The sequence below is a fragment of the Mustela nigripes genome, chromosome 4 (genome assembly GCF_022355385.1).
Source record: "Mustela nigripes isolate SB6536 chromosome 4, MUSNIG.SB6536, whole genome shotgun sequence".
NCBI lineage: Eukaryota > Metazoa > Chordata > Mammalia > Carnivora > Mustelidae > Mustela > Mustela nigripes.
The window spans coordinates 118,512,158-118,538,841 of record NC_081560.1 but is presented as its reverse complement, the minus strand read 5'-3'; the positions used below and the strand labels follow the sequence as shown (position 1 = coordinate 118,538,841).

The window sequence follows — 26,684 nt, the reverse complement described above, 5'->3', positions numbered from 1 at the left end:
CAGCTCCAAGATAACAGCTGTCCTAACACTGGGCACATGGTTCCTTACAGCTTGGAGTAAAACTTCCAATTATAGCCTCACACATGGATTCCCAATGTGCTGCATCGCAGCCAACCAAAATGGTAATGTGCTCTGGAAAATGCTACTGGGTGCTTTAACAATGTCACCAATAATAGAGCCGCCGACATCAGATATGTACGTAAGGACTGGGAGGAAAAGGAAGAAAAACTACTCTGAGGTAGGAGACAGCATGAGTTATAATACTGTGTGACAGAGACACACAATTATTAAATATACAATAAGTGACTAAGTTAATTAAATGGTGTAAGTAAGCATTTGACTATTATCTTTATATACCCAAAACATTCTCTATATATTCAAATTGGCCACAAAAATTGGTTGTGTTTTTTTTTTAAGGTCTTTTCCATGGAAAAACATGGGAAATACAAATCAAGTCTAAAAGGTACAAAAAGAAATTAAAAACCCATTACCTGAATCATGTCGCTTTTGTCTGTATCAATCTTCCTTCCAACCTAGAAGAAAATACTAAGTAAATTAAAATGTAATGAGCAGCTTATAAGAAAACAAGCTGTTTCTAAGAAAAAAACTAAAACCCAAGGTAACTACTGTTTACTTCTTGTTCTCTATCCATAGCAAAAACTGTTCTTTCCCACTTCCAGCTAATTTCTGGCTGCCACGGTAATACAGAGTAAATTTTATTAGGCAAAGTCATGCAGAAGCAAGCAAGCAAATAAAAAGTCATAAAAAACTGTGTAACAAGCATACCTAACGATAGAGCATGAGTTTTAAAACCATACGCTTTTCTGAATTATCTCTTCTCCAGGCAGGCAAATAATTTGCTAATTGATGATACAGAGAAAGATAAAAAAGCAAGAAAAAATAATTTTTCAATGATTTTCAACTATAAGAATTACTACAGGGTAAAAGGGTAGCAACCTGTTTAAATTCTAATTCTTTATTGAACACAATTACTAGCAAGTAGAACATTTACAGACCATGTATATGAGAATGAGTATGATCGAAGAGTTTCTAAGTCATCTTCAACATACACCCCCTTAAAGGCTTAGACTTGCTTCCTCATTTAATTTCATTAAAGACTTTCTCAACTAAGAATGAGCTATCACCCTTCCAATACAAGTGTGAATTATGGTACCTATAGAAAGAGGAAAAAGTTACCCTTTTTTTTTTAATTAAAAAAGACTATTTATTTGAGAGAGAGAGCGCATGAGCAGGGGGAGAGGCAGAGGGAGAAGGAGACTCCACGTTGAGCAGGGAGCCCGATGCAGGACTCGATCCCAGAACTCTGGAGATTGTGACCTGAGCAGAAAAAACAGATGCTTAACTGACTGAGCCACCCAGGTGCCCCCAAAGTTACCTTTTTAAAAACTTAAGTAACATTTGTATTAACATATTCCCGGCATACAGAAGAAAAAAAAAAAAAATCTTGAGAGGCTCACTTAATCTACCTAAAGCCAACACACCCTTGCAGCCACCGCTCTCCCCAGAGGTCACCTGTCAAACACCACACATTAGTTTCGCCTGCGGGCAAGACCCTGTTATCCAGACATCTGTCTGAGATCCACAAACCCCTGTATCCAGACCAAAATAAAATGCTCCGGGAAGAGAGAAGCAAGTCATCACAGATAACAAGGAGATACTGTCTCAGAAAGATGTTGACACATCAGAGGAAACTGGTTGACTGGATGCTATTCGAGGTCAACCTGCAGCATCTCGAGACTGTAGGACACAGAAGCTATGATATAAACAGCTGCATGTCTCATTGGTGGTTAGATGAGGGAAGGGAGGACCGAGATTGATCTCCTTTCTATAGGTACAAAAATAGCTATGAAAATACAGGTAATAACCAGACGAGTTTGTGCTAAAAGCAAGACTAAAGGACAGATACATCAACTCCTCTGATCTTCCAACCACTCTGAAGCCTGCAGACAGATAAGGATGCAGAGTCTCCAAGTGGGTAAGGGTGACAGGCCAAGCTAAACAATTGGTAAGGCCAAACAGTTCCTCCTTTGTTTTCCTAAAGATTTTACTGATTTGAGAGGGAGAGAGAGCACAAGCAGGAGGAGCAACAGACGGAGTGGGAGAAGCAGACTCCCCACTGGGCAGGGAGCCCTATGTGGGACTCCATCCCAGGACCCTGACATCATGACCTGACCAAAGGCAGGTGCTTAACCGACTGAGCCACCCAGGCACCTCCAAAGCTGTTCTTCTTCATGGCTTCTATGCAGGGCTAGAGACACCAGAAAACCAAAAGGAAAATGTTCAGAAAAGAGGCCAGGCTAATTCAATACAGAATATACTATACGGTTCCTGCTCGTGAGTCATTTAAAGGCAAAGATCAAGTAATCCGGGGTCCACAAAAGTCTTCTGAATTACCAGAGAGTTGACTAGTTCTGTTGTTTGTAAAGTAGGCCCACTTATCTTTCTGAGCCTCAAAGGAGAAGTTTCAAAAGATATCCGTACGCTTCACAAAGTGTAATTTTCTGTCATGTTCATTTGTTTTATGCTCTGTATGCTTTTCCCACTGCAGCGGGAGAAATCAAAAGAACATGATGTCCGTCAGGAAAAGTCACAGATGCAGAGGCAAATTGCCACCAGAAAATTACTGAGGACCCTATGATAATGCCACCTTCAAACGACACACCATACCTGCATGAATATTTAATTCAATCATAGATATTTTCAAAAAGCACGGAACACAGTTCAAAAGAAGAATGTTCTATTCTGCTACTCAAAGACAGCGAGGCAAGAAAACATCCAAGAAGAGCGGAGGTAAGACTCCATGTGATGTGTTCGCCGAAAGGCAGGCATGTCGCTCAAACCGCCTTCTGCACCCTCACTGAGAAGTACGAAATAACGTCAATAGCTAGGACCTTCAGACACCATATGTAAATCAATTAATTGCCTTAACATTTAATCCTAGGAGAACTGTGCAAAGCAGGGAGGCCTAGGATCCCCCGCGGATCCTATGTAGCCCCTAGGCCCAGAGGGATCAGGTAACCTGTCCAAGCTTGCAAACCTGGCCAAGGCCACAGTGCGAGGAAGAAGGTAAGAGTTCCCATCAGCTCTGCAGGGTACCAGCGACACTATTCTGGCTTCCAGATGGAAGTGACCAAGCCTGCTGTTCCATTTAAAAATTACTTAATGATTCTTTCACTATATCCTGAATGAAGGGTATCGGCCTGCCTTTGCCCTGTGAGATGGGGTGATGTCTTGATGGCAAGTGGCGTGAGGACAGAACCAAAAATAGGCTTGGACGGTCTCTTTCTCATAGAGGAGCTAATGGATCAAGCAGCAGAGAGCTCTCTGGGGATCTTCTGTATATGGGATCGGGCCCACTTGCACAGTAAAGCATACAGGGGGGAAAATACTTTTCCATATGGGTTGGGCTGTGGCTCTAACTTTCAGTTGAGACCAAGTGCAGAAAGCCAAGGATCTTCGCAGACAGTAACCCAGCGACAGGTAGGAGAATACTAGGGGGAAAGAAGACAGAATAAGGGAGTCTTCCCTTATTTGCTAATTCTGGGGAGCAATACTCACCCCACTCTGTGTCTCCTAGCGCTGACTTCCTCTCTAGAAAAACCACACTGGGGCGGAAGGCTCAAAAGGGTGAAAAGGAATGAGTGTTAGAGAAGCAAGGCTTCTTCAACTGAGGAAGGAAAAGATTCAAGTTCACAGCATTCCAGAAGGCATGGCCAGCTCCCACTTTACAGGTTTATATTTGAAGGGCCAGTCCTGTCAAACCTTATCACTTCCTCCTGGAATGGCTTCATCTTGGGGGCCAGCCTGAGCGATGGGGAGGAAGAGGCTGCCCACAGGACAACCCAAGGAGACGAAGCTGAAATCAGCTGCCACTGCCCACCACGGACACGTGACAGGAAACTGCGGTGGGCACGCTTCACTGTTGGCAGCCCCAGCCCAACTCTGTAATTATAATTCAGTTATTTCTTCTCAGTGGGACGATGGTGTGTAATTAGACGAGAATAATACGGAGACCAGTAACAGCATAAGATCAATTTAATTATACTTTTCTATTTTTATTACATTTTTCCATTAAGATGACACTTTATTAGAATAGTAAAGACCACTGCAGTTTTTCTCATTCTCACTCATAAACAGCAAATGCAAATTAAGTCTTAATCTCCGACTACAAAATCCAAAGTACAAAGTTAGTGCTTTCTTCCTCATCTCTAACAACAAGCACAGTTTAATTGCACGGTTTCTCTCTCTCTCTTGCTTGGAGGAGAACCTCAGCAGTCTTTCAGGAGGGATGGATTAAGGGGCAGGCATCAGGTCAAGTTTACATGACTGGAAGGGGCCGTGGGCACCTGCGGACCCTGCCAGGCTGCCTTCTGGTAGCAGCTGGCATCACCCCCTTCACCAGGGAGAGCAATGTGGGATGACACTCCAAGAAAGCCTTGATCTGCCCCTCACTGCACCGCAGTCAACTTTTTCCAGATTTTAAGCCTAGCACCAAGACGGAATTGGATGTCTCTTCCCCACTGCCCCTCAGCCCTTGCTTCGATGGGCAGGACATAATGGTTCTCCCCGGAAGCCAGAGCCCCTTCTCGGAGCTGCTCAGCGGGGTGTAAAAGAAAACATAAACCACCCCCCCCACCAACACACACACACACACACACACACACACACACACACACACACAAATCATCCATTAACTACCCTGGAGACTTCCCAACCTGCCTTTCAAAGGGCCTTCCCTTCTCTTCTGTAAAGTGCATTTGAAGAGCAGAGTTTGGAGGAACAGGCTCACCTGGAAGAAAAGGACAGGTCTGCAAACTTCAGCCCACTAAAATGTATGGGAACCAAAGGAAAGCATTATGGGGGGGGGCAAGCATTTTCAGGGAAATATAAGGCGCTAACCATTCCCAGAGACGACGGAGAGTGAGAGCAACTACAGTAAGGGAAGTGAGGAGAGAAATTAATGGGAACAAAGCAAAATGGTCTGAAGCTAATCCCTGAAGACCTCAGTGTGACCTCAGGCGAAAAATCACCCCTTCTCCCCTTCCCCAGAGAGGAGGTAAGTGCCTTCCTCGGAAGGAAGAAGGAAAGTCCCTTTTATCCTGTTTTCAGCAAAACTTTCCTGAGTGGGATCACACAGAAATCTCAGAGCAGCTTCGGTGAAAGAGCTCACAGCTCGGCCAAAAGGAACACCCAAACCACTATTTACACTTCCGTGTGCCAAGTGGTAATGGGAAGGTAAGGAACATCAACCAACATTAGCGTTTCCCTGCCTGAGACCGGGCGACCATTCCTGGCCACTTCATGGCTCTTGTTCTAATCCCTGAGACCAGTGAATATGTTCTTGCTACTGATGGGAACAGGGTATAAGGGACACAGAAAAGGGTCTTTCAAACACAAGTAATGGTTTTTATATTAATTAAATCCTCAGCTACCCCTGCTCCCACCCCAAATAAAAAAAATCTCCCCCTATTTCCCCACTGAAGTCTGCCCAGAAGAGTCTCGGGCGCCTCAAACTTGTGCTCAGACACTCACAAACTGAGAAAAGAATTTTCTGACATGGCAGGTCCTCGTATAAGCAATGCCCTGCCCTGCTTTACTGGAGGGGATCTGGTGGTTACTAAAAACCCTACCCATGGATGTGCCAATATAATCTTCCTCAAACGTTATTGAATCGCAGTTCCTCAAGGAGAAGGGCCACACTTTATCCCTGCCAACATGCTCTCGGCACCTACGATGGTGCCGATCATCGTGGATGATCCAAGAAATCCTAACGGGTTTTTCTTGACCAATTCCATCAAACTTCTCAGGTTAGGTCAGCCACCACTTTGCACACCCAAGTCACCATTTTCAAAACTAGAGGTTGACCCACCTTCAAAAGATCTGTTCGTTGTTATTCGAATGTTTGAATCTGCAATTCTCTCTCATGACCTTCCCTTCTCTGCTCCCTCACTGTCAATCATGCCCACGACCCCGCTTAGAGAGAACAGTGAAAATCAACATATTTACAATAATACAGGAATTTTCTACGTGATCTCTCTTTTACTTAACAAAAACATTGTCCTCAAGGTATCACATGCACACCCAGTAAATGCTGGTTTGGTAATTAGTCCCACTTAATATCTGATTATAACTTACCTTTCACTAAAGCCATCTTTCCACAGTGGTATGCTACTAACAAGAAAAGTTTTGATTGCAGAAGGATCAAAAGCTATAACGCCTTTTGAAAACTACTTAATTGAGGTCTCATCCACTGTGGTCCCAGCAGCCTCCCTTGCAAACACCATCTTCCCAACTAGTCAGAAAGTCTCACAAGCAGAGATTATGTCATGGTGACACAGAGGAACTGAAGGGATCCACAAAAACCTTTTTGCTCCTTTTCCTGCTTCTGTTCTTGCTAGGACTTGCACCCCCTCTTGACACACGGGGTCTAAGACCAATGGCGTGTGTCTAGAAGACATCTAAGGAAGGACCAGGAGAGGATGAGGCTGTCATATGCGCATTCCAGCCACCAGAGCTAGACATCTCCACGCCGGGACCCCTGGCTCCAAGAAGTGACACGTGGGCCCTTATCTTGGTTCTCACGGTTCCTGGATGCCTGAGGGGACCCCGACAGCAGACCCTCCACCAAACTCTAGACCCCAAGCCAGGCCCAGACTCCCTCTTCTCCTCTCGGAGCCTCCGTCCGCACCTGCAGGCCGTCTGTACCCGCAGGAAGCCCTGCGGGCGGCTGGGGGCCCGGCCTGCGGCACCCGTACGCGGACACGGAGCACACGCAAGGCCGGCAATTCCAGACACGCGCCTTTAAAACTAATCCAAACACCATGCCTTTAGGATCTTGTTTCTTTCTAGCTACCGAGAACACATATTTAATGAAAATTAAAGGAACTGAGCACAAAGAGAACGTTCCGATTTCCTTTTTAAACACTTTGAAGCAGTTCGGACTTGAGGAAAAAACCCAGCAGGGCCGGCCAGCCCAGCTGCCCTAACTACTGCCGGTCACAGAACCGCCCTTTCCTGGCACTGGAAGAAGGAAAACTTAGCTAACTGTTAATAATACAAGATGGATGAAAAAGAAATCCCAAAGTCAGTCCAGTGTAGGAGCAGGTTAATTTATTAACTCCAGTTCCCGGCTGAGAATCGGCCACGTGACTCGTAGCGGATGCGGGCGGACGCGCGTCAGGGCGTCAGCGCAGCCCTCTGACTTCCGGGTACTCGGCCACGTGATGCAACTCCATATACACAGCCGCAGCGGATTGGACCTGCAGGAACACCTGACCACAAGGCAGCCGCTCATGGGCTGGCCGGGAACCTAAAAAAAATGGGGCCAGCCAATCAGATGGCTGTCTCTAAACCTGGACTCCAAAAACCCTACAGGAAGTTGCTAGTTAGATGCTGGGGTACAAGGCCAAGGGGGCTGCTGCTGAGGGTCTGGGCCACATGTGTCGTAGGAAGTGCACACCGTCCCGGGGTCAGCCTGCCCTGGTTTCTACCACTAGCAAATCACCGCAGGCAGAGCTCATGATGGCCACGAACGTTGAACTTACGGGGAAGGACCTGCTACGGACGCATCTGCGTGGGACAAAACCACCTTGTTGAGGTCGAACAGCTCCCATCACTTGCTAAGGAACCTGAGGCCAAAATCTTCAGGAAATGGAGGCCTGTTCAAGTTCCTTTCTCGCCAGGTTTCTCAGCTAGAAAGGAAGGCCACTTGGGGGGAGGGTCTCTAAGTTCTGTCTGTGACCTTTAACCTCGGCAGGGCCAGCGCGGGGAGAGTCAACAGGCCCCTCTGTCCCGAGGAGGGCTCTACCGGGAGCAGTGACGGGAAGCATGCGCTCTCACCTGGGCCGTCACATGATTTCTCATCCGATTAATTGGAATTAACAAATTTTTCTATAAAGGTTCCTAAAACATGCCAGTTTCCAGACTGTCCCATTTTCGCTATCTATACAAAGAATACTGGAATTTTTCAGTTGTTTTCAGCTACTCTATTTTTCATTTAAAATAGCCAATGATACGAAATCCCAGCTCTCCCTTAAAGAAACCAAAAATCAGAGAGACTAGTATTTGCTTAGTCATTAGCGAGAATATTTATATCAGGAACAGTGCTACCATCTTAACCATACTTTCAGCATTCCACTGGGGTGGGGTAGCGGTGTGGGGACATGGTACCAAAACCAGACACTGGGAACCCAAATACCTACCCTAAATACCTATCTCAGCTCGCAGCTTTTAACAAATTAGACAAGCATTTGTCTCAAGGTCTAAAACTGTAAGCATTCAACAAATGAAATTGCTCAAAATATTTTTAGAATGATGTCAGAAAAAAATGTCCAAGATTTTGAAAGGGAACAAAAGAAAACTCCTAGACGTCCCTTCAGTGGCATGCTAGACATCACCAGGGCCCCCTGGGGGACATCCCAGTCACAGGACTAGGAACCTCTGACCCACTGTCTATTTCACAACTCAGTACAACTGGCAGAGTTCCAAATAATCTGCCACAGCAATGCAAGTAAGGTCTGACTTCTGCCTCAGAGAAAAGATAACCCAAAACAGTACTTTGTACTGTTCTTTTTCTAACCATAAAATCATGACTTTTTTCCCCAGTTCCTCAGATTTCCCTTTAATTTCCTCATTGAGTTAAATAAAACCTACATGTTCATTTTATATCTACATGAAATACATTTTTAGCTTTTTGAAAATCATTCCTTGGCTGTGACAATCCATTTTAAACATCATTCCATTATGAACATCTAGAAAAGGGGGCGCCTAGGTTGCTCAATCCGTTAAGCGTCTGCCTTCAGCTCAGGTCATGATCCTGGGGTCCTGGGATTGAGTCCCACGTCAGGGAGTCTCCTTCTCCCTCTCTATTTTCCTCTGTCTCGCTCTTTCTCTCTCAAATAAAAATAAATAAAGTCTTCTAAAAGAAAATAAACATCTAGAAAAGTACTCACAGTAACTGGTAACAGTATAACTCACTAGGCTATGAAGTAACTGGTCCATGCTATTTGGGAGTCAAATCCTTATAATTAGGACAGAGTGATATAGGGGTAATATACAAATGTCGATGACATCAGTAAAGCAAGTTACATTCTCAGTTCTTTATGTACACCAGTACGTGACAACTGATGTGAAACGCTGAATTCCAAATGCAGAGATGTACATCGTGCATCCACTTCTTAATGGATATAATATAAACAAAATCCAAGTCAATGCATGTAGCAGACAGTGTGTGTGTGAGTGTGTGTGTGTGTGTGTGTGTGTGTGTGTGTGTGAAAACATAGCTAAAACAACAGGCCGAGCTATGCAATGAAGACAGGTGGAAGAACGCACAACCTAGAAAGTGAGGTAACTCCATTTACTCGGAAAAAAGTCATCATCTTGGTTCTAATCTGTTGCCCTCGTGCCTAAGTTTTCTGAGCTAAAAGACCTATCCAGAAAAATTAGCCAAGCATGGCACGTGCACACAGGCATGATTATTTAATTCTCGAAGCCTTCAGACTCCCCAAAACAGGAGCCTGGGGTTCTCTTCCCATCACTTGACATGACTTCTTTAAACAAAGAACTACAGACATCAAGCAGAAAACAGGGCCAAATGATTCCACTTTATAGACCCAGTGAGCAGGAGGTTAAATGTATCATTCATTCGTCTAAATGCTGTAAGAAAACCCATGAACTAAAAGTCAGTGGCTTCTTGATGTAAACAACCCCGATGCATAAAACTACATGACTCTTAAGGATTTTTACAGTAGAAATCACAACGATTCCTGCAAGTAGCAAGTCTCCTACTAAGACTTAAAATAGGAATTTATTTACGTAATTTAAAAAATGTGATTTAAACACACTTTGCAAGGCTACCATGTGTTTGGGAAACCATTTCAAGCTTCATGCACATGTAAAACTGCCCCCTTAAAACCACATCCTTAGGTATGGAGAACTCGAAAGTTTCAGGTCCCTCCCCGATCTTTTACAGGCACCTCCTTGACCAGAAAAATCTCCTCCTCCTCTTTAGTGCCTCCTCGTCCCTTCAAGGCCCATCTGCCTGGCTCTCCACTCCTAATTGTCAGTGGAATTCCACTAGAAACCCTTCTCTGGCTGCAGTGATCTGTCTCTTTGCTCCAGAATTTCTCAGAACCTTGAAAATGCTAAGGCACACAGAGACTCTCCAAGAAAAGGCTGTAGGGATGCACTATCTCTTGCTTTTCAGAACTCCAGAGACTACATCTTGGAAATCCATATCCTAGTGAAAATGATTCACTTAGCCTGGCTCTTGAGTTTCTTCCACTGAGAGTATTCCTCAGCCATAAGCTAAGTGTCCATCCAGGCCAGCCACATACAAAGACCACAGGGGCCTCACCCTCCAGCGGTAACCTGAGCCCCTGAATGACCACTAGCTGCCCCGATGTCTTAAGTTTGCATCACTGAAGTAGTAAGAACGGCAGGCTACAAAGCATCACCTCCCTTAGGAGGCCCGGGTTAAAACAAAAATCCTCAAATGGCTCAGTTATCAAACAATAAGATGAGGCTTAGCTGCCCAGATCAAAGAAACGTGACTTTCTGGGCTGAATTTCTTCTCTTTCAGTAAGTGAAAATCTCTCTGTAATGTATTACAGTTTTTCGACTTTTCCCCTATTTGAAAAAAAAAATACTAGATGTTTTATTTTTTCTTAAAGATTTGTTTATTATTTTAGGGGCACATCGCTTCTCGGCCTTTTGGCTAAGATCAAGTGTATTTTAGGGGCACCTGAGTGGCTCAGTCAGTTGGGCAGCTGCCTTCAGCTCAGGTCATAATCCCAGAGTCCTGGGATCCAGTCCCATATTTCGATTCCCTGCTCAGCGGGGAGCCTGCTTCTCTCTCTTCCTCTGCCTGCAACTCTGCCTACTTGTGCTCTTTACCAGCTCTGTCAAATAATTAAATAAATAAATCTTTTAAAAAATTTATTATTTTAGAGACAAAGAGAGGGAGAGAGCGAGAGCAAGCTTGGGGGAAGGGGCAGAGGGAGAGGGAGAGAGAAACCCAAGCAGAGCCCCATTCAGGGCTCAATCTCATGATCCTGAGATCAGACCTGATCTGAAACCAAGAGTCAGATACTTATTAACCAACTGAGCCACCTGCGTGCTCCTGTATGTTTTTTGAATATTAGAAAATGAAAATATGCACGGACAAGAAAAACACCCAGTAACTGGCCCTTGATCAGAAGCACTCACCACTAGGAAATACATCTTTCCAATCTCTTTTGAGGAGGACTGGACTCTGATCCACTAATGCCTATATAAGATTAAATGAAAATTGTTTACCCTTCTGTATAATTTTTGTGTATTTCTTGTATACTTTTGCATACTATGTATACTTTTTATATATACTTTTTATGTACTTATTTTATAAGTGTATTCATTTTATAAGCTCAGACTATATATAGACAGTTTCATAATTACTTTTCTGGCCACAACATGTGGACATTTCCAGGTTACTAAACTATTAAAATATTCTTCAACATCTTTGCTCCTCCCCCTGATATTATAAAATAGTCAATTTACTGCTTTATGGAGAACTAGGTTTTCCCCCAACTTCTAATAACATTTATTTTCTTATAAGAGTTACTTGGGTTTGCCATAAATACTGGAAACATGGTTGATTTTACCAAATGATGGACATACATGTGTACTATCTTGTAACTTGTTTTCATCCACATTGTATCCTAAACACCTTCTTTAAATGTACTCCTCGGGCCACCTGGTTGGCTCAGTGGGTTAATCCTCTGCCTTTGGCTCAGGTCATGATCTCAGGGTTCTGGGATGGAGCCCCACATTGGGCTCTCTGTTCAGTAGGGAGCATGCTTCCCCCTCTCTTTCTCTACCTGCCTCCCTGCCTACCTGTGATCTCTGTCAAATAAATAAAATCTAATAAATAAATAAATAAATAAATAAATGAACTCCTCAGATTATTTCCTAGTTTTTGTTACCAACGATCCCCAGGATCAAATTTCACATGATCTTCATGAGTCAAGGTCATCAAGAACACTGATAAGCATGACATGCCATTGCTACGGGGGTAATAATAGGTAGGCAAATGAAGATGAACAGACACAGGTGCCCTAAATCTGTTGTTTTGTCAGTTTTATTTTTTAAGAGTTCTCCAGTATCAAGCTTTTTAATCAGTGGTTTTTCCCTCATGAAAGTTAAAAAGGCATATAATAGCTTTCAATCAGCTAAAGTGTCTGCAAAGGGAGTTACTGATTCAAATAGACTTTTCCCAAATCACACCCCCAGTCACCATCCAAGGAGGAGGAGAATTATTTTCCTGTTACTGGGACTTGGGTGGTTTCAAAACAACCTCTCCAGTTTATGAACCAATAATGAAAGATCTATATCAACAGTTTCAACTTTTCTTTCCCACAGTCAGTAAGAAATGCATATCCCTCAACGCCTATAAATTTGTGTAAGGGCATCTGGAGAACATTTACTCCAACACCTGCAGATTCCTGCCCATCATTCACCAGAGGACATTTCTGGATTTATGAGTTTCCTCAGGTTCTGTAGCTTAACTGATTAACCACAATCCAATTTTTTTTTTTTGCTGTATTTTTTTTAAATTGAAGTAGAATTGACATACACTATCCTATCAGTATCAGGTGTATATCATAGTGAGTCAATATTTTCATACATTCTGAAATAATCCCCATGATAAATCTAGTTACCATCTGTTACCAAAGTTATTACCATATTATTGAGCATATTCTCTATGCTGTACATTATATCCCATGACTTAATGACTTAATTTATAACTAGAAGTTGACCTCTGAATCCCTGTTACCTATTTCTCCCATCCCCCAACTCCTGGTCTGCTGGTCATCAAAAATTCTAGGAGTCTGTTTCCATTTTGTTTTGTTTGTTCAGTTGTCTTATATTTTAGATTCAACATATAAGGGAAATTACATAGTGTCTGTCTTTGTCTGACTTATTTCTCTTAGGGTAATACTCCCTAGGCCTATCCATGTTAGAAGCAAATGGCAAGATTTTTTTTTTTTAAGGTGTATATATATATGTCTGAGTGGGCGTGCACACACATACACATAAACACCAAACCTCCTTTACTCATTCATTTACTGACGAGCACTAAGGTTGCTTCTGTATCTAGGCTACTGTAGATAATGCTACAGTAAACACAGGGGTAAAGGTATCTCTTCAAATTGGTGTTTTCATTTTCTTCAGCTAAGTGACCAGAAGTGGAATTACTAGACTATATGATAGTTCTATTTTGAATTTTTTACAGAACCTCCAGGGGCTGCACCAATTTATATCCCCACCAACAGCGTAAGGAGGATTCCCTTCTCTCACATCCTCAATAACACTTGTTATTTTTGTCTTTTTGGTAGTAGCCACTCTGACAGGTATATGGGTGATACACCTCACTGTGGTTTTGATTTGCATTTCCCTGGGGATAAGTGATTTTAAGCATCTTTTCATGTATCTGAGGGCATCTGTATGTCTTTAGAAGAAAAAGAATGTCTATCCAAGTCCTCTGCTCATTTTTTAATCAGGTTGTTTGTTTTTTGATATTAAGTTGTGTAAGTTCTTTATATACTTTGGATACTAACTCCTTATTGGATTTATGATTTGCAAGTATCTTCTCCCATTCGTAGGGTGTCTTTCATATTGTTGATAATTTCAACATGATCCAAACTGAGGCCAAATCAACTCTATAAGGTTAAAAATGCTTTTTTAAAAAAGATATAATTATATGATGACCTTCCTTGCATAATGAATCAACTTCATTAAATGTGTTCTTAAAACACACACTTCATATTCTGTAGGCATACGATGAAATGAAGGGGGGCAATATTGGCAGCTGAAGAGAGGGTACGTCACCGGAACACATCCCTAACCCTGTTCCTACACCCACAGCGCCAAAGTCGTCGGGTCACCTAAGGGGAGGTCGACAAGCAGTCTTTTAAAATTATATTTGACTGAGGATACAGAAAGGGCATAAAAATCTTCAGTACCATAAACAACAGCCAAAATCTATGCCCAATGAATCCACAGAACTTAAAATTCTATCTGCCACACGACAGGGATGCAATAAATTTCCTCAACAAGTGCATGTCTTCCAACAATACCATTTTTAATTCTCCAAAAATCTTGATGGGAGCCCTCAGGATTAATATACATGAGATAATTTGACCTGCCTTTTATTCTACTTAAATTCTGGGGCAGCCTACACAAACATCTGCTGGGTAAAAGGGACAAGTCTCATCACAAGCCCCCAGCGCTATTAGTGCTATTCAACTGTTTGAAGGGAAGACCGCATTCGAGGCCAAATTTCCAAAATCACCACAAACCCGTGCTACCATTCCATGGTACACTTCAACACAGTCATATCAACCCTCCAGACGTCTCCATTGGAAGGGTCAAAAATCACTACAGTTTGCTCAAATACATGGGCCCAAAGCAAACTGCTAATGAGAAGAAATGGTCCACAAGTCCACAGAGAGTGCGACCAGCCAGCGGCCACTGTATCCTTTGCCATCTCCATGCCTCTGGGTGAGTGGGGGTGAGTGGGTATGTGTGGGTGTGGGTGTGCACGTGCGTGTGTAATCCGTGAAACAGAAAACCAGGTGAGACGAGGTCTCTCATCTCTGCTTCTATATTGAAATGCTTTGCATTGACAATTATTCCAATTATTCTAACTATTCCAAATCATGAGCAAGAGTCGAGTTTGATTACTGTTGATTAAAAAATTACCGTGGGAGGCAATGTAGTATAATGGTATGAGACAAGTTTAAAATTAAGAAAGGTAAACGTGACGTCTAGTAGAAGGCATCAGAAATGTGGGGGCGTTCTGGGTGATACCAGCACTGGGATGCCTAGTGGCAGCGAGTGAGAGGGGTCCAGAGAAGCCCAGAGGCCTCAAGTATGTGGGACAGGCCACACAGGTGGTCCCGCCTTAACAACAGTGAGCAACACGGAGGAATCCAGCTTTCAGACCACGTGGTTTCTTAGGAGCTGGGTGCCCTTTGATGACCTATGGTTACATCATTTCACGCTGAACCTCGAGCTCCTCGCAGGTGAACTGGAAATATGGCTGTCTGACTCCCAGGGTTCTTTCTGTGAGACCAAGACGGGGGCTTGGAGTAACTGCCCATGTTCATATCCTGGCCCTACTAAGCGTAGGGCCAGGATATGAACATGGGCAGTTACTTTACGAACTCTGAGCCCCAATGCATTCAGCTGCACCTCCTGAGTCTCCTCATCCATAAACCTTGGGCTGAAAAGCGGCAGGGTTCTGCTGAGCAGAGGCACGGTGCAGGTGAGCTCTGGTGCAGGGCTAATGGCTAACAGGTGGCCGTGGCACTCCTGCTCCACGGCGGCTCAAGACCACGCTAGAGACCAGCGACAATCTTTAAAAAGCTCAGCAACGGCACCCATCTCTGATCACCAGAGACAAGGACAATTAGTTTAAAAAAAAAAAAAAAGTAGGGGCTATTCATTTGTGATATTGACATTTTAGCAGATGGTCTTTCAAAACCAACCTGCAAAGTAGTGTTTTGTCTGCCTTTAAAAAAGAAAAAAAAAAAAAAAAAAAGACACACTATTGCCATTGACTAATGAGGCATAACACACTCAGAGGTTTCCAGGTGCGTCCCACAAAATACTCAACAGTCTAGAGGATTAAACGCAAAGCCCAGCTTCCAAACTCCAGGTTAAATGCGGAAACTTAGAACCAAGCAACTGAAACCACCCTAAACCCATTTCTTCAAACATCCTCACAGCCTTGTTAGATTTGACATTGGGGAGATGGTGCAAAGTAGCAAACAACATGGCCAAAATGCAGAGACGAGTCAGTTTCAACCCCCTCCCCCTTACCCCCGATCTGCCCGCCCCAAGGTTAACATGCAAGAAGCTGGCAGAGAAACATCCCATGAACAGGTCACACCCAAGTGCAGACGGAAACTAGAGCAATAACACGGTTCTCTGGCTCCTCAGGGGCTCCAGACTGTTCACTAACCAACCCCTCAGCCCAGCCCCCAGGCCTGGGGAGTGAGCAAACCCCCTTCCATGCCCATCACTGTGGCCTGAGATTCTGGGATTTCTCCAGAGTCTCCATCACGTTCACGTTTTCTGGGCTGGTTGGTTTACAGTGGCCATCCTTATGGCAATGCTTGATTCTTCAAGCTTTAAAACTGGTTAATTGCATTAAATTTTGGTCTCACTTACGCAGTTGGTTAAGAATGTTAGCAAACCTGTTTCTCATGAGGATGCTGAGAAGCACTTCTGAGAGGGGACTTTCATAGAGCAGCTAAGATTTAAGACAAAAAAACAGAAGACTTTGGACACAAAATCACCTTGTATTCCAATCTGAAAGCGCCACTTCTGAGACAGGTAAAGTGCCTTTTCTAAACTTCAGTTTACTCATTAATGAAATCAAACTCATAAAACACCCATCTATGGAACACTCACTTCTAGAAGTCGTCAGGAGAATTACATTACAGAACTGGACTATGCACTTGGCCCAGGCCCAGCACCTCACCAGCACTGAAAGGAGAGCAGGGGACAAGGATGGGGGGAGCGTTTCATGGCTACCGGAAGGCCACTAGCACATACATCACCGAAGGATCTCATAGGTAGCATCTTGTGCCTGCATACCCTTTCCTCACGCTGCAGTAAGCTTCTTCTGTATAATTTACACATTTTCTCTTCAAGTCCCAAAGCTGTCATTGAAGTGGTAACGACAACCTGTCACCTATTTTAAGTTATCTAATCTAGTTAGAGTGGAAAGGTAGAGAACATTGTGAGACAAGAGTGTTCCTCTCTGTTCTCTCAGTTAATCAAGAGTCAGGGTCAGATGGCTCTTTCAAATGTGTGGCTTTGGCTAAATCAAGTGCTGTATTAAAGAAACAAGCCTATTCGGGGATCTTCTATTTTGCAACTTTTATCTGACATCTCTTATAAATGCACAGAACTTGAAGGGAAGACAGAAATCATTTAACCCAAACCCCCACCAAATAACTACTGTTTGTTCTGTTTCTGTGAATTTTCTAATAACGCAAATGAGAGAGAAAATATTTGGGAAACTGAAGCATATACATGTCCTTTACCTTTAAGCAAATCAAACAAACAGAAATGGATTTAAAAATAAAAATTCAATTGAAAGGGGGCTAATTCACCACGGAAAACACTTCTAGACCCCTTATATGTATGTGTGCACGGGGCGTTTTTCTAAGCACTTTACAGTTATTAACACTTTTAAGTGCATAGGAATTCTGATCCAGATCCCATTAATATTATGACACATTGAAATCACTCCTTACAATTCTGACACATAGAGAAACATTCCTATAAGATAACCCTCCAAAACTGTAATCATGTTACTGGCTTTGGGTTTCTGCACTGTCTGCAGCTCTCCATCACAGTAAGCACATGCTAACTAACCTCTCTCTCCCATGAACCCAAAGAAGTGGGGAACACAGAGATGCCCTGATGATGGCATCTGTTTAGGCTAATTAGTTTGGGTTTAACCAGAAACCGTCTCAACCACTGTTGCATTAAAAGGCTTTAATTGCTTTCTAATTTCAGTAACTATGGTACATGGGTAAATCAGCCTATTTTTGGAAGAATTCCTTAACCAATCCTAAGACAGTCCGGGTGACGCTGACAGGTCCTAGGACAGTCCACAGTGTCCAGAGCATATCCTTTGTGTCTCTTCTGATGCCATGTTCTTGGCTGGGGTATGACCTAAGATCACCACATCCAGGGCCACATGACACCCACAGGCCCTCACTGGTGACATCAACTTTGACCCCCCGCTTAAGCTGTTGTCCATTTCCACAATGAACTGATACTACTTTTTCCCTCTCTAAATCAATCACTAAATTAGTGGGGAGAACAATGACATACTCTGATTTCAGACACTGGTCCCGCAGTTGACGGGTTAATCAATATTTGCTGAGCACCTGTGACTTGCCAGGCAATCTGGCAATACTGGACACGGCGGTGGGGAAACAGACATCCCTGTCCTTGAAGATGGACAAAAACGCAGGCAGTGGGCAAGCAAATAAAGATCCACTTTATGTCCTGGTGACCAGCACTTGCAGGGGGATGAAGGAGAGATAAGCGAGGGCGGTGGGGGGGGGGGGGGACGCTGGGGAACTCCAGCCCTCCAGCCAGCACAACTCTGCAGAAGAGCTCCGCCCCCAGCAGAAACTGGGCCTCCTCACTTACCACTTAAAGCACAAGGAGTAAGTCAAGCCTTCTCTGCAGACAGGCAGGACGGTCACAGCATACCCTAGCCTTGCCACATTCATCTGTCTTCCTCTCTTGTGACTTGTGCTCTGGCAAGAACACCTACGCTTCCCCAAATGTGCCTGGCCTGGGCCCCCATTCCCGCAGCCCTCCTGGCACCTAGGGGAGCTCCTCTCCCTTGTCACAGCACCTCCCAAGATGGTCCTTTAGTGTTGGGAGGATTGGACCAATGGAAGGAATCTTGTCTACAGATTCTTCCATTCCCCCCCCCCTTTTTTTTTTTTCGGTTTTTACTTATTTATTTGTGAGAGAGAGAAGTGACAGCATGGAGAGAGGAGCAGAGGGAGAAGACTCCCCACTGAGCAGGAGCCCTATGCGGGGCTCAATCCCAGGACCCCAGGATCGTGACCTGAGCTGAAGGCAGAGGCTTAGCCCACTGAGCCACCCAGGGGCCCCTACAAATTCTACTATCCTAACACAAATGAAAACAGGTTTCTAAATTATCTGAAAATTAAGTGGCAACTACTGACAGGTACATGTTTTATACATCATTTTTAGACAAAACTGTGTATTGTACACAAAGGTACTTTGTATTGTATACAAAGGTACTTTGTTACACTGTTTTCATTATCCTAAGCAGAGCACTTAATGAAACATGTTCCAGTTTTCCCTCTTCTCTGGGTTAATTAAGGAAATTAATTTGCGGAGATAATTCTATGATTCACACACCAACGGAGAAAAATTAGCAGGCATTTCTTGAGCTGAAACAGCCTGTAAATAAACATCGTGAATATGTGGACACCCACAAGCAAGGAGGGCCTAATTCCACCCACGCAGATGGACTGAGTCATGCTTCGGTGCAATTCAACAATTGCTTCTAAAACCTCGTAAGGTGCTCAGTCCTGTGTTTGCCACTGCAGAAGTTTCCAAAGGAGGCTGAAATAGGAACCCCACTTTCAAAGGCGTCAGACAACGTGGTTAAGATATTCGAATGCAGGGCATCATTAAAACCTTAACAAAAAAAAAAATCTTAGGACTAATTTCTTAGATAATTAGACATAATTACAGAACGCCTACAATTTTAAGTATGGGTACTTAATGAAATTAAAAATGCACATCTTGCTTCCTTGTCCATCTTTGCTGTACATGTGTTTGCTCAGGGGAGAAAGGAATTGGGTTTTGGAGTTTTCTTTTCTTTTTTTTTTTTTTAAAGGTTTTATTTATTTATTCGACAGAGATCACAAGCAGGCAGAGGCAGGCAGAGAAAGAGAGGAAGGGAAGCAGGCTCCCACTGAGCAGAGAGCCCAATGCAGGGCTCCATGCCAGGACCCTGGGATCATGACCTGAGCCAAAGGCAGAGGCTTTAACCCACTGAGCCACCCAGGCACCCCAGGTTTTGGAGTTTTCTTAAGTTTGTTTCTTCCGGCAGAGGGCTTGCCGTGGGGACAGAAACACTGTCTGTATTTACGAGAATGGCAGGTGCGACGTAGAGAACGTCAGACCCGCTTCACGAGACCTCCGCCTGCAGCTGTGACTGAACAGGACCACTCACCCGTCATTGTCTCTACTGCTTATGACACATGACTGAATTTCCACTTCCGGCTTCTCCCCACACCCAAATGATTTACAAATAAGAAAAGTGAGAGAGAGCCAGGCCAGCAAGAGAAGCCAGGAAGTCAAGCAGCAGGCCGAGGCTCACCCTGCAATCTCCAAGGGGGTTAGAGGACAGTCCCCACTGAGGACCTGCTTCCTGCTATCCGCCCACGACAGACAAGCAAGCAAACACTGCACATGGGCCACCTCTGGCCCTTTCTATCTGGAAGGCTCCATCCTTCAGGCTTGTCCACAGAGCAACCAATAGATGCCCACATTTCACATTTTTCTGATGAGTTGTTTTTTAATTCACTGAAGTTTTAGGACTCTATTACTTAATACTGTGTGGATACAAAATTTTGTCACCTGAGAACAGGAGGGCAGGGGGAAAGAAAGAGGAAATACCTGTCTTTCAATCTCCAGATCCTTAACTTTCAATGTATTTAGGGAGATGCCCTCAAGAACTCACAAGCTTCTTTTTTAAGGAAGTAAAAATGTGCAAATTTATAAATATGCATTAACTTTGAGATCTTAACAACATCTCCCAAAAGGGGGTTGATTTGTCGCAGAGGTGAAAATGAACTTATCGTCCAAATAAGAGTCTCAGCACAAATCAATCTCTCCCACGATAACGCAAATGGATAGTTACGTGCAACGGAAAATAAGGTGACTAAAAGATCAGGACGAAACCATAGCCCAGACATGGCTGCCGGAAAATTCTCAAACCTTCCTAGAATCCTGTGAGAGAACCACCACCCCCAACCCCAGCTGGGTGGGGGGGTGCTACCTCGCTGAAAAATGAGAGCCCCGTACTCCTTCAGGAGGAGGAGTGAACTCCCTTGTAAGGTCTGCAGAAGGCCCGGCCCTATGCATCAGTCTCCGATGCTCATCTGCCTTTGTCACTGAGAGGGAAATGATTAGCTACTGCCTGGGCAGAGAGGGGAAATGAACTTGCGGGCTTGTGTGAAAACAACAAAACACTGTTTTTCCAGAACAGTTGATTAAGAACATGCTGTCCTAAGAGCAGTCAAGTGAAACGTTCCTTCCTGGTTCCCAGACCTCAGAGAAGGAAAGAACAAAGCTGCTGGCCTGCCTGGCCACTGACGAACAAAGCCTGGGGGTCACCTCCCTGTGTATTTACTGTTCCCAGTCACTGTCATCCTGACAACCCGGGGTGGCTGAGGCCGCAGAGACTCAGGAGGACAGACGGCTGTCAGGATACGCTGACCGTGTTGATCTTTGTATTTAACGCAGCAAGTTATCAAGATCGTACAGGTTTTACAAAGAGAAAGAACAACGGCCAAGAAAGCAGAGTGAGTTACACCAACACCAAGCTGTTTGTAACTGTGCACCCTCCCATGTTCCTGGGAACCCAGAAGCATGTTCTATCTGCTCTGATTAAGGAAGATTCTGAATGAGATGGCCTATATGAACACTGACCGTATTTCCTGTCTAAAAATTGGGACACAATCTGACAAGCATAAACACGTATCTGGTATCCACCAGGCAGAGTTTTGCAACCAAGGACAGGCTCGCAGAGTCCTGCTGTGTCACCGCCCTGCCCACCTAGCAAGATTCTCAGGCCCCTCCTCTGGAGATCTGATTCAGCAAGCCTGGGTGGTGCCTGAGAATCTCTACTTTTAACAAGCACCCTGAGGAGATTCTTATGCTCGGGCAAGTTTGGGGAACACCGGATCAGACCAATGATACACCCTAACACTCAGCATTCTTTAAGACCATTCCACCCTCAAATTCCACTTAGCAAGAACATCAATTATGTTAACTTATAAATGTTAACAATAATGAATATTTGTCTTCTCCTGACCCCTCAAGTCATAATACAATTTTGGTGATGTCCATTTTAGAGGAAGGGGTTGAGTAACTTGTGCAGGGTTACACAACCAGCGGATGACAGGGGGGGTGGTAGGGGGGTTCCGGCTCCAACAGCTACACTCAGAACTACTCCAAACACTGCTTCCACTTCCAGAGCACCGATTCTGCAGATTTCCCGTTTCACAAGGAATAGCAGTTGATCGATTCCCAAAAAGCCCTAACAATTTAGGAAAACATTTCTGAACTATTGGTATTTTCAAACTGCTGGCTAGGTAGCGACCCAGGGATCCATCAACATCTCTAACAGGAGCGTTTTACCCGGTGCTCCTCTCAGATTTCTCTTTCAGGGAGTTTTGAGCCTAGCCTCCACATCTCACCCCAGAAAGTATAAAGGAGGCATCAAAGGGCAATGGACCCTTCCAGAAAAACTAGCAATTAGCTTAGAGAAAGCTCAAAGTGTTATAATTTCATCCCCAAATCTGAACGATGTGTCAGATGGAGAACCAGGTGTCTACTGTCTACACTCACTAGTAAAGAACAAAAACTATGTGATAGGGACGCCTGGGTGGCTCAGTTGGTTAAGCAGCTGCCTTCGGCTCAGGTCATGATCCCAGCGTCCTGGGATCGAGTCCCACATCGGGCTCCTTGCTCAGCAGGGAGCCTGCTTCTCCCTCTGCCTCTGCCTGCCATTCTGTCTGCCTGTGCTCACTCTCTCTCCCTCTCTCTGATGAATAAATAAAATCTTTAAAAAAAAAAAAAAAAAAAGAACAAAAACTATGTGATATTCAAACATTTTCACAGTTGCTTTCTTCTACCACATCTAACCTAACACTGAATTAAAAAAAAAAAAAAAATCAAATGTTTCTACTCATTCTGCCTTTAAAAAAAAAAAGGCTTAATATGTGAAATGAGCAGTAGAGTATCAAATACCACCCCCCCAATGTCCACCTCTTTCTGCCCTCTCATTAATTACAAGTCAGTCAAGTCTGAAAAGATACAAAAACTAGAACCCAAATCAAAGTCACCATTCCTTCAACAAGTACTTATGCCAAGCACTGTCTTAGATACCATGGACACAAAGGGAATAACACAGATTTAAAACTTCTGGGTGGCTCCATGGGTTAAGCCTCTGCCTTCGGCTCAGATCGTGATCCCAGGGTCCTGGGATGGAGCTCCGTATCGGGCTCTCTGTTCCGTGGGAAGCCTGCTTCCTCTCCTCTCTCTGCCTGCCTCTCTGCCTGGTTGTGATCTCTGTCTGTCAATTAAGTAAATAAATAAATTTAAAAAAAAAAAAACCTCTGCCCTCAAGAAGCTCACATCCCGCTGGACGATAAGGACTGTAAGCAAAGAACAAGCACACAGTTTGTCAGCCCACACAGGGAGACAGAGCAGGGGTGGGACGGAGGTGGCCGCTGTGGCCCCACAGGTCTTCCCAGTAAGGGGCCCTCCAAGCAGAGCCCCAGGGGAGACGTGGAGCAAAGCCACACAATATCCAAGGGAAGCGTGTCCCCAGAGGGGAAGGAGAGTGTCCAACAGACACTCCCCCGCCCAAACCATGAATGCCCCAATTTTCTCTCTGCCCAGGTGGTGCCACCCCTCTTCCGACAGCCGCATACCACCCTATCCAATGAACACAACACTCCTCCATGTTCATCTCCAGTGCCCCCTACCAAGCAACACAAGGCCTTGTCCTTTCAAGCCTGGATGCTCGCAAAAGCCCTACCCTGTCTCCCCATGTCCTTCACATGCCCGGCCCCCATGCATACTCACTAAGAAAAAGCCAGGGTCATCTTTTAAAATTTACGCACATGTAATCATATCACGGCCTTCTCTAAACAGCTCCACACTTCCCACAGCTCTCTGGAGCGAAATCTGGACCCTCCTCCGTGTCCAGGCCCTTGCGGGCCCAGTGGACAGAGCAGGGGTGGGACGGAGGTGGCCCTGCCCACACCTCTGATCATTCCCATGACCCCACCCCCACCACTGGTCCCAGAGCTCACTAGCCTGCTTTCAGCTTCTCTAAGGTCCCTAACTCCTTTCTGCCCCCGGGCCTTTGTTGGTGTCCCTGCAGCCTGGGGAGACCCTCCCCATGTCCCCAGCATCCCTCCCTGTCATTCCTGTAGCCCACAGTCAGGGCCAGGTGACTGACCTGACCTGTATTCCTGCAAACTATATAGTACACACCCCAGGAAGCTCCCAACCATCTCCACAGGGGCAAGGACCACACTGGCATATCCAGTGCCTCAAAACCAGCAAAGGTCAAAAAATACTTGGGAAGAGACTTGGCCTTCCCATCGGCTCCCCATGCTCTCTGTCGAGGAGAACACACTGCTGCGTTTTCCCTCTGTCTCGTCTGTGCCTTGTGCCCGCCGATCCTGGGAACAGGCCACACTGCAATAATGAGGTCCCCAGTGGGTCTGCTTTCACTTTCACGCCATGTGACAGGGCCATCCCCAAACGGGAAGCCCAGCAAGCAAAAGTGGCCACTCCTGGAGCCCCACAGTCGAGGACAGACCGTGCTCCAGCAGCCAGAGAAAAGGAGCTGGAGGAAGAGTAGGCCCTGGGGTACAGGACGTCCCACTGGTACCAAGTTATCAGACTTAAAAAAAAAAAAAAATCAGAGATAAAGGGAGCCACTCCCTCCGGCAGGAAATAAAAGACCTGCACACAGCACAGGATTCCCACGTGAGTGGTGGCCTCCCTCCGCACACCAACCTGGCGCAGGTGTCCGCAGAGTGAGCGACCCACCCATGCCCCGCTTACCCCTAAGGCTGCGCCCCTGCGAGAACCAAGTGACCAGACGCCCCTCGGACCGGTGGCGAAGATAGGGATGTCACCGGCTGGGGCTCACAGAGCTCGGGACTGCTGCGACCCACGAACCAGCAGCAGCCCTGCCGACTCCAAGATCCCTGCCCAGCACAGTAACCAGTACCCGGTGTCCATACACCCCACGGGGTGGCCCGGCCACTTGCTCTGCTGCTCCAGCCCCGACCCCCCGCTGGCAGGCCCAGGATGCTGCTGGAACGGGGCAAGATCATGTGCCCCCCAACCCCCACACCCCATCCATGTCTGCTGTCCTTCCTCTAGGCCCTCCCCTCACGGAAGGTCCTCGAGACCCTCCGCGCACATGCCCCATGTCAAGTCTGCCTAAGGAACCCTGTAACCCTATTGAAACCCTCTGGAAGCTTCTAGAGAGGGGCCAAAGCCAAACAGAAGGGCCCCTCCCCCTCCCTTCTTGCAGCTGCCCCAGGCTGAGCCCACACAGGCAGCCCGTGTCCTGCCTAACGTGCAGCCTTGCCCAAGGTCGGAGGCCCCCCAGCACCGCAGCCCTGGGCCCTGGCCAGCCGCAGTAGGGGTGAACCGGCGGGCGGCCCTGACACTCCTTTCCAGAACACCACTCCCTCCGGGGCGGCAACCAACACAACTGCACACAGCCACAGGATCCATTCTGTACGAGAGAGGAGAGGAAGGCCCGAGCCTGGGTGTCACTGGTCCCCAAAGCAGCTTACCGCGGCATCCACCTGCCTCTCACTCCTCCCCAAATGAGCCGGTTCACGGCCACCTGCCCCCACAGGGCCTGCTGGGCCGACCAAGCCGGCAAGGATGTGCGCTTAGGTCTCTCAGGGAGCAACAGCCCTACATGGCCTCATGCCATCCTCAGAGGCTCTGACCTCAATGCATGGAGTGCCCCAGTGGCACCTCCCAGGAGAACTTGTGTTCTGACCAGGACTCCAGGCCGCAGCTCAGCCGGAGCCTGGATGGGTCTGACTTACATCCCAACAGATCCCATCAGGGATGACCCCCCACCGCAGCCCAGCCATCAGTTAAGAGCCACTGGCCACCTCAGGCTCCAGGCCACTCAGGGGGCCATGGAGGGCAGCAACTCTACCTAAAACCATAGCCACGGGGTGCCTGGCTGGCTCGGTCTAGGGAGCGCGCGGCTCTCCATCTCGGGGTCCTGAGCTGGCACTCCACACTGGGCCCAGAGACAACTTAAATAAAATCTACCAAAAAAAAAAAAAGTTGCTCATTCCGTGAGATTTTTTTTTAAGTAAAAATCATGTAAGAATGTACATAAGAGACCCTCCAAAACTTAAAGAGTATAACCATCTAAGAGAATTAAAAGACCCACCACTCTGCAGCCCACACTGGAGGATGGAGATGTAGGGGGCAGAAGGGGCCCCCAGTGTCCTTGACACAGATGGTGTCCCCAGCGTCGGCAGATGGGATGCAGTCTGAGGACTGGACCCTAGAGCCGTGACCGAGCCTCAGTAGCTCACTTCCCTGCTCAACAAACTGCAGTCAACAACAGCTCGCCCGTGTCACGGTGAGACAGCAAACGAGAAAGAGGAAGTCAGTCCGGTGGCGCGGGAACCACACAGAATGAACCCTCAGCCCATGCTGCTTCCTTCCCAGGCCCTCCTGAAGAACTTCCTCTGCATCAACATTCCTTCGCCCTTTGATTCATCCCTCATGTTCTTTCAACGTTAACAACCCACATATACTCTTGTCAGCCCACACAATCTATCTTCCCTATGGACATGTGTGGAAAAATGTGTCAGGACGTACGTCCAGTGACGGTCACTCCAGCATTGTCTGTGACCTTCCAAAAAAAAAAAAACAAAAAAGGCACTACCAGCTAACTAGAACACTCTTGTCTAGCTTCAAAGGCGGAGGCTAATAAAGGAAAGAAATTTAAGGTATGTAACATGACATACTGGTCAAACAGATAAAATTTTCTTTAAATTTTATACTAGCTTTGGTGTCCAAATAGTTACCAGCAGGGAAGGAAAAAAAAAAAAAGAAGAAGAAGAAGGGTAGGAGGAGGTAGCAGGCAAAGTAATGCCCCCGTGTTCCCTCCATCCTAACCCTCCTGCAGGTGTAAAGACATTAGCTCACTCGGCAAATGGCTTTTGCAGCTGGGATCCGCTGAGGAGACTCAGACAGCAGCAGAACCCAGGATTCTCCCATGGGCCCTGTGTAATCCTATGGGTCCTTAG

At 45.8% G+C, this 26,684-nt stretch overlaps 1 protein-coding gene across 9 annotated transcripts in view; it reads right to left on the bottom strand.

Annotated features, from left to right (window-relative positions):
• The window catches only part of SGMS1 (sphingomyelin synthase 1), a 267,166-nt gene that overhangs the window by 142,850 nt on the left and 97,632 nt on the right, over nucleotides 1–26,684 (bottom strand). For all 9 annotated transcript variants that reach the window (XM_059397416.1, XM_059397415.1, XM_059397413.1 and 6 more), the window contains one exon: nucleotides 492–533. The gene's annotated coding sequence lies outside the window, so the exon portion shown is untranslated. The remainder of the gene's footprint in view (nucleotides 1–491; nucleotides 534–26,684) is intronic.